General features: G+C 44.5%; 1 protein-coding gene across 1 annotated transcript in view; it reads right to left on the minus strand.

The window, feature by feature from the left end:
* The window catches only part of LOC115199001 (fatty acyl-CoA reductase 1), a 56444-nt gene extending 48218 nt beyond the window's left edge, over nucleotides 1-8226 (minus strand). The window contains exon 1 of the mRNA XM_029761484.1: nucleotides 7751-8226. The gene's annotated coding sequence lies outside the window, so the exon portion shown is untranslated. The remainder of the gene's footprint in view (nucleotides 1-7750) is intronic.
* Between the last annotated feature and the right edge of the window lie 206 nt (nucleotides 8227-8432).

Below are 8432 nucleotides of genomic sequence, written 5' to 3' on the forward strand. Positions count from 1 at the left end.
ACCTCTATTACTGGAATCTCTCCAACATAAGCTAGCCAGCTAACGGTCATCAGCTAACCTTTAGCTCGGAAAGCTCTCGCCAGTTTGTACAACGCGATTCAAACAGAGCATACCGGACCTATTTTTCTCTCCATATCCCCAGATTCCTACCGCAAGCTCTGAACCTTCTCACCTTCCGACCTTCACAGCTAACGTCCCCTGAATGCTAGCTGTCTAGAGCACAACGGACTGTTAGCTTACGAGGCCCATCGAATACATTCCGAAGCTACTAGCTAGCAGTCAGCTATCCTTTGCTAGTGGTCATCAGCTACCTTTATCCCGGACAACTCTCGCCAGTCTGTACAGTGCGACTCAAACCAGAGCTAGTCGGACTTATTCTTCTCCATATCTCTGGATTCCTATTCCTATTCATATCGTAAGCTCTAAACCATTTTTTTTTTATTATTCAATTTTTTTCCCCACCTGGAATTATAGCAGCTAACGTCCCCTGAACGCACAGCCGCTAATCCGCGGCCTGCTAGCTATCTAAAACACATTGGACTGCTGGCTTAAGAGGCCCTTCGGACATATTAACTGTGTAACTGCACGAGGAGGCCACAACAGACTTTCCTCCGTCGCGTCGTCCCTCTAAGGCCTTTCTGTTAGCCTGCTAGCCCCATGCTGCTAGCTGCCTGAAGCCACGCACTGGACTCATATGATGACCCGGCTACGCATGCCTCTTCCTAACGCCATCATGCCTTGTCCATTGCTGTTTTGGTTTGTAACTATTGTTTTATTTCACTGTAGAGCCTCTAGCACTGCTCAAAACGCCTCGGCTAACAATTTAGTTCCACCTCCCACACACGCAGTGACATCACCTGGTTTAAATGCTATTTCTAGAGACAATATCTCTTTCCTTATCACTATATGCACAGGTTTACCCCCACTGTATTCACATCCTACTATACCTTTGTCTGTACATTATGCCTTGAATATATTCTACCGTGCCCAGAAATCTGCTCCTTTTACTCTCTGTTCTGAACGTACTAGACGTCCAGTTCTGTTAGCCTTTAGCCGTACCCTTATCCTACTCCTCCTCTGTTTCTCTGGTGATGTAGAGGTGAATCCAGGTCCTGCAGTGTCTAGCTCCATTCCCATCCCCCAGGCTCTCATTTGTTGACTTCTGCAACTGCAAAAGCCTTGGTTTCATGCATGTTAACATTAGAAGCCTCCTCCCTAAGTTTGTTTTATTCACTGCCCTAGCACACTCCACCAATCCGGATGTCCTAGCCGTGTCTGAATCCTGGCTGAGGAAGACCACCAAAAACTTTGAAATTTCCATCCCTAACTATAACATTTTCCGACAAGATAGAACTGCCAAAGGGGGCAGTGTTGCAATCTACTGCAAAGATAACCTGCAGAGTTCTGTCTTACTATCCAGGTCTATACCCAAACAATTCGAGCTTCTACTTCTAAAAATTAACCTTTCCAGAAACAAGTCTCTCACTGTTGCCGCTTGCTATAGACCACCCTCTGCCCCCAGCTGTGCCCTCGACACCATATGTGATTTGATTGCCCCCCATCTATCTTCTGAGCTTGTGCTGCTAGGTGACCTAAACTGGGACATGCTTAACACCCCGGCCATCCTACAATCTAAGCTTGATGCCGTCAACCTCACACAACTTATCAATGAACCTACCAGATATAACCCCAAATCCATAAACACGGGCACCCTCATAGATATCATCCTAACTAACTCGCCCTCCACATACACCTCTGCTGTTTTCAACCAAGATCTCAGTGATCACTGCCTCATTGCCTGCATCCATAATGGGTCTGCGATCAAACGACCACCCCTCATCACTGTCAAACGCTCCCTAAAACACTTCTGCGAGCAGGCCTTTCTAATCGACCTGGCCGGGGTATCCTGGAATGACATTTACCTCATCCCGACAGTAGAGGATGCTTGGTTATTCTTTAAAAGTGCCTTCCTCACCATCTTAAATAGGCATGCCCCATTAAAAAAATGTAGAACCAGGAATAGATATAGCCCTTGGTTCACTCCAGACCTGTCTGCCCTTGACCAGCACAAAAACATCCTGTGGCATTCTGCATTAGCATCGAATAGCCCCCGTGATATGCAACTTTTCAGGGAAGTTAGGAACCAATATACACAGGCAGTTAGGAAAGCTAAGGCTAGCTTTTTTAAACAAAAATTTGCATCCTGCAGTACAAACTCAAAAAAGTTCTGGGACACTGTAAAGTCCATGGAGAACAAGAGCACCTCCTCCCAGCTACCCACTGCTCTGAGGCTAGGAAACACTTATAACCGATAAATCCACTATAATTGAGAATTTCAATAAGCATTTCTCTACGGCTGGCCATGGTTTCCACCTGGCTACCCCTACCCCGGTCAACTGCCCTGCACCCTCCACAGCAACCCGCCCAAGCCCCCACCATTTCTCCTTCACCCATATCCAGATAGCTGATGTTCTGAAAGAGCTGCAAAATCTCGACCCCTACAATCAGCCGGGCTAGACAATCTGGACCGTCTCTTTCTAAAATTATCTGCCAAAATTGTTGCAAACCCTATTACTAGCCTGTTCAACCTCTCTTTCGTATCGTCTGAGATTCCCAAAGATTGGAAAGCTGCCGCGGTCATCCCCCTCTTCAAAGGGGGAGACACTCTAGACCCAAACTGCTACAGACCTATATCTATCCTACCCTGCCTTTCTAAGGTCTTCGAAAGCCAAGTTAACATACAGATTACCGACCATTTTGAATCACACCGTACCTTCTCCGCTATGCAATCTGGTTTCAGAGCCGGTCATGGGTGCACCTCAGTCACGCTTAAGGTCCTTAACGATATCATAACCGCCATCGATAAGAGACATTACTGTGCAGCTGTATTCGACCTGGCCAAGGCTTTCGACTCTGTCAATCACCACATTCTTATCGGAAGACTCAACAGCCTTGGTTTCTCAAATGATTGCCTCGCCTGGTTCACCAACTACTTCTCTGATAGAGTTCAGTGTGTCAAATCGGAGGGCCTGTTGTCCAGACCTCTGGCAGTCTCTATGGGGGTGCCATAGGGTTCAATTCTCGGGCTGACTCTCTTCTCTGTATACATCAATGATGTCGCTCTTGCTGCTGGTGATTCTCTGATCCATCTCTATGCAGACGACACCATTCTGTATACTTCTGGCCCTTCTTTGGACACTATGTTAACTAACCTCCAGACGAGCTTCAATGCCATACAACTCTCCTTCCGTGGCCTCCAACTGCTCTTAAACGCAAATAAAACTAAATGCATGCTATTCAACCGATCATTGCCCGCACCTGCCTGCCCATCCAGCATCACTATTCTGGACGGCTCTGACTTAGAATACGTGGATAACTACAAATACCTAGGTGTCTGGCTAGACTGTAAACTCTCCTTCACGACTCACATTAAGCATCTCCAATCCAAAATGAAATCTAGAATCGGCTTCCTATTTTGCAACAAAGCATCCTTCACTCATGCTGCCAAACAGACCCTCGTAAAACTGACCATCCTACCGATCCTCGACTTCGGCGATGTCATCTATTGTAACGCCCTGGCCATAGAGGGTTTTTTGTTCTCTATTTTTGGTTAGGCCAGGGTGTGACATGGGTGGGCGTTCTATGTTCCGTTTTCTATGTTTTTGTATTTCTTTGTTTTGGCCTGGTATGACTCTCAATCAGGGACAGCTGTACATCGTTGTCGCTGATTGGGAGTCATACTTAGGCAGCCTGTTTTTCCTTTGGGTTTTGTGGGTAGATGTTTTCCGTATAGCTTATGTGCCTTATGGAACTGTGTATTCGTTGTTTTGTTTGTTTTGTAAGTGTTCACTTTTCTTCAAATTAAAAAGATGAGCATTCATATTCCCGCTGCGTTTTGGTCCTGTGTTCCAGACGACCGTTACATCTATAAAATAGCCTCCAACACTCTACTCAAGAAACTGGATGCACTCTATCACAGTGCCATCTGTTTTGTCACCAAAGCCCCATACACTACCCACCACTGCGACCTATACGCTCTCGTTGGCTGGCCAGTGGAATATCTCTGATTCTCAACAGGTGTATTTTTCTTTTCCCCCTTAGGTCCCGAGCACCTGCAGCACCACCTACAGTTACAGCGCACCACATCACAGGAGCTTTATGCCACAAAACTCCCCCCAAATATCCATCCACCCACAAGCATCCTGATGTGTTTGCATAACACAAAGCCTCTTTGACAAAAAACCCTGCAGGTCTCCAGACTAACCATACTGGTCTTGACAGATTCAAACCTGCTCTACACGTAGATGCTTCTAGAAGTGCTTTTGAGGCTGTTGCACAACTCTTCCACCCCAAACTTGTACTTCCAGAAATGAACACGAGTTGAAAGGAAGACAGAACTTATCTAAGTGGAGAGGAAAGACTCAACCACCCATGATACATCTGTGATGTGCATGCCACCCTGTTCTCTGTGGGCAATGGGCAAGAGCATGGTGGCAAAGCGCACCAGGAGAATAAAACACACTTTGGCACCGAGAAAGAAAGCACAGCGGCTGTTTGGAGGAGAGGGGGGAGTGAGAGAGCAAGAGAAAAAGAGAGAGAGGGGGAGATAAAGTGAGTAAGAGAGACTAAGCTGTCTGATTCTGCTGATATGATGTGGCCTATTCTGGGTGTAGATCGTGGCTTCCCCCTCTCTCACTCTCTCCTACACCCAGGTTCTGTTATCTCAGGTCGTAAATTCCTGGCAGAGTCTCTCTCCCCCATTTCATGCAGAGAGAGAGACCACAGAGTGAACAAAGGATTTCACATGGTCGAACTCCTAAATCCCCAAAATGGGAAAATTAAACTACATGTCCACTTGTGAGAATGTGGGAAGGGTCCGTGGACACTTAAGGGACAGTTATGTTGAGTGTGTTTCATTTGGTGACCTCACGAAGGACAGGAAACACACATAACTATATCTCTGAATGTGTACATTTCTCAATTATGGTGTTTGCATCTAATTGTTGTATAAAATTTATGAGTAAAGATTAAACTATTTGTGAAATGATGTAATGTGATGTTAAACCTTTAATTTTGAGAGAATTGTATTCCCTTTAAAGTTGAACTAGTCAGCGGCCACGCCCCCTGAGCACAGACATAATCAGGCGTTGTGGAACCACCCTCTTCTACGGTTATGAATAAAAGCCCCTCCTAAGAAAATCCTCTTCAGACTAAGCAAACCCACAGCGGGAGCTGTGATTGCGAATAGTTAAGTACCAAAACTACAAAACTATACCACGTGGAGCATTGGCTACACGGCTGGAAATGGTTTAACTCTGAGACAATCGAGCCCTACAGAATAAGAGCAAATCTTAGATACTAATTACTAGTCTGCAGCTAGAAATTATGTAAACCTGGGATGCGAATGCCAACAACCGCCGAAACATCTATCCTAAGAATAATGGACGCCTGACATACCCATTACAACAGACGCTATCAGGAGCCGCCGATAGACCTACAACCACTCTCTGATGAACTGAATCTCCAGCAGACAGACTGACGATTCCAACAGAGAAGGTCACAATGACATGTGGGAGTAAATATATTGATTGCAATTATTCCAGAATGAGTGAGCGTTCATGTGCAAAGGATTATCATTTCAATGAATATAATTATCCACTGTGTGTAGCGATCCCTTTTGTCTTTCCTGCTCCTTTCTCAGTCCACACCCCCTTCCCTGCATTTCTGTGATTATTTAGTTAGTTAGTAAATAAATGATTAAGCCAAATGGTGTATGGATGATTTATAGTAAAGGCTGGGTTCGTGCAGATAACCAACAATTTATGACGTTCAGATGAGACTGACGTGAGGTAAAGAATAATTAATTAATAGAAGACTAATTGATCAGATATTAAAATATCTGAAGAGTTATATTCGGAAAATGATATCTTTGTAATCTGAAGATTTTCCGTGGTGCCCCGACTTCCTAGTTAATTCAATTTACATGATTAGTTTAATCACGTAATAATAATTACAGAGAATTTATTTCATAAAATAAGTCTTCACCTTTAATGATGCCAAAGACACAACACTGCCTTTCCACACTAAGAAATAAAAGAGGGAGAGGCAGGAGAGAGAGAAGAGAGAGTGAGACGGAGGAGAAGCATGGCTCAGAGACAGTAAAGAAGAGAGAAAGAGAGAGAGAGTGCAGTGAGCACAAAGGAATGGAGAGGGTATGCCCCTGGAAATTGAGGGTGTAATTTAGACTTCCTTAATGCTCAGTCAAGAGGGTCAACGGTCATCTCTAGCGAAATGTTCTCAGTAAATTGCATTACTACGTACCTTACTGGAATGAGTGTACAAGAATGTAGCGCCGCTTTTACATGGACTTTTATGAGGGGAATGAAAGTGTCAATGTGTACTCTGTCAGGTTGCTACACCATGCACATTCTCACACACACACATAGCTACTTGGCTGTGAACAAGAGCCGATCATCACTGAGGTCTCCTAACAGAACAAAAAGTAAATATAGGCCAGTGCCAGTCTCAAGAGGATAATTCAATCTATCTGTGACATCTACGTTTATTAACCACCGCAAGACATAACCTTTCCTACGTTTTCTTTATTTTTTAAACTGATGACGTGACATAATGTGACAAGCTATTTTCTCACACCACATACCTCCGGACCCCAACACCTGGCTCAAAGCGCACTGCCATATTTGGTGCTTGCAGGTGTCAATTTGTCCCTCACTCTCCTTCTCTTCGCCTCTGCAGTGTTGTATAAGGTCAACAGGGATTCTCACACATTCAAAAGTTAGGAGCCCATCAAGGTGCAAATATAGGCTTAAGGTCCGGGGTCAGCCACCTCAGATATGTTGTAAAGGACTATATGAACTCAAATTCAAATCTGACTACTGGAAGTCCCACATGCTAGCTAATTCTAATGGCCAACGATAGCAAAGGACACACACATTGTCATAATGCAATATCCAACATTATCCACAACATTATCTCCTGTTAATTTTGGAGGCATTTTAATTCGGAATAAATTCTTAGGCAGTTGCACAATATAGATAACAATACTGTCAAAACACCTCTCTCCCCCCAATCATTTATGAACCTTGTTGCGCAAGATAGAGAACGCGTGCTTCACTTTCAGCGCACAGAGAGAGCACTCGCGGATTACTCAATAAATGAGCGCCAGCGCTGATTCCACATGAGAAAGCGCCGCACAATAAACCAATATGACAGTTTTATCTCAGTCATTTTACCGGCTTTTATACCGCCTCCTTTTATTCAGCAGCATTTATCTAGCCGAGTTATTCAGTTAATTTGGGCTATTGTAAGCTAGTCTATGTGTGCCTACGAGGAACAATATTTACTCACGCAGAAATATTTTGAGGATTTACAAAATGAGACCCCCCTCACATTCCAGAAAGCTATATGCTGTAGAGGCTGGATTGGATTGACTGGCCGCTGGTAGAATCGGGCACTGTAGCTCGCGCGCACTCACTCATGTTAAGAAATGAATGAAAGCGATCACAGCATGGCTAGGCTAAATTAAATGTGCATCATAACAAGCTAATGTGCATGTTTTTAAACAAAACGAAGGCGTCAAATGGGCACGCTTTCTACATTCCTATCCCAGACAAATCTGACTGGGGAATGGAGAGATGCTTCAGCCTTCAGTCCTTCACTTCAGCGCCTTCTTATCCAATTACACCAAAACGGGATTTGAGAATAGAAAAACGAGTCAAATCAATCTTACCTTGGATAGGATATCCTTGTGTGTATGTTTTGGCTGTAGGTTTGCGACCCAGAACCGAAACATGCGCCTCTCAACTGGGGAATGCAGATCTTGCTGCCTGCTCCTACGAACAGTCTCGTGGAATACTTTCACTGTCCTAGACCGCGCCAGCCGGCCACTCTCATGTCTCCCCACGGAATACAGAGGAGGAGCGTGGTTATTGATGATATGGGATGAGAGAAACCGGAGGGCGTGTTCCAGACAGACAGAGACGCACCTTTTCTCAGTTATGGAAATCGTTGTTTTCTGTTATTTTGGTTCACCTGAGACGGCCCCTTTCCTGGTGCCATCCTGAGGTTTTTTGACGATGATTAGCAACAAAAGAGAGGCTTCAACACAGGCCACTGTATAACCAAACACATTGGTTGTGAACGGAATTGTATGGATATTGGACACAGGTAACAAACAACATACCACGGGTGATAGGCTTTCTTCTGCAAGTACCAGGAAACATCTAAACACTCACCACTGTATTGTAGTGAAAACCAGTTGAGTGGTCCAATGAATGCCTTATTGTTCATTCAGAAGGAAGCTCACACATCTCCATCATGTTAAGACATGTTCTATCAATTACTGAAAGGACACTTCATTACAGAACATGAGAAGTTGTCATTTAGTATTTAAAGGTGCTACACATATGATT

This window comes from Salmo trutta, chromosome 8 (assembly GCF_901001165.1).
Source record: "Salmo trutta chromosome 8, fSalTru1.1, whole genome shotgun sequence".
NCBI lineage: Eukaryota > Metazoa > Chordata > Actinopteri > Salmoniformes > Salmonidae > Salmo > Salmo trutta.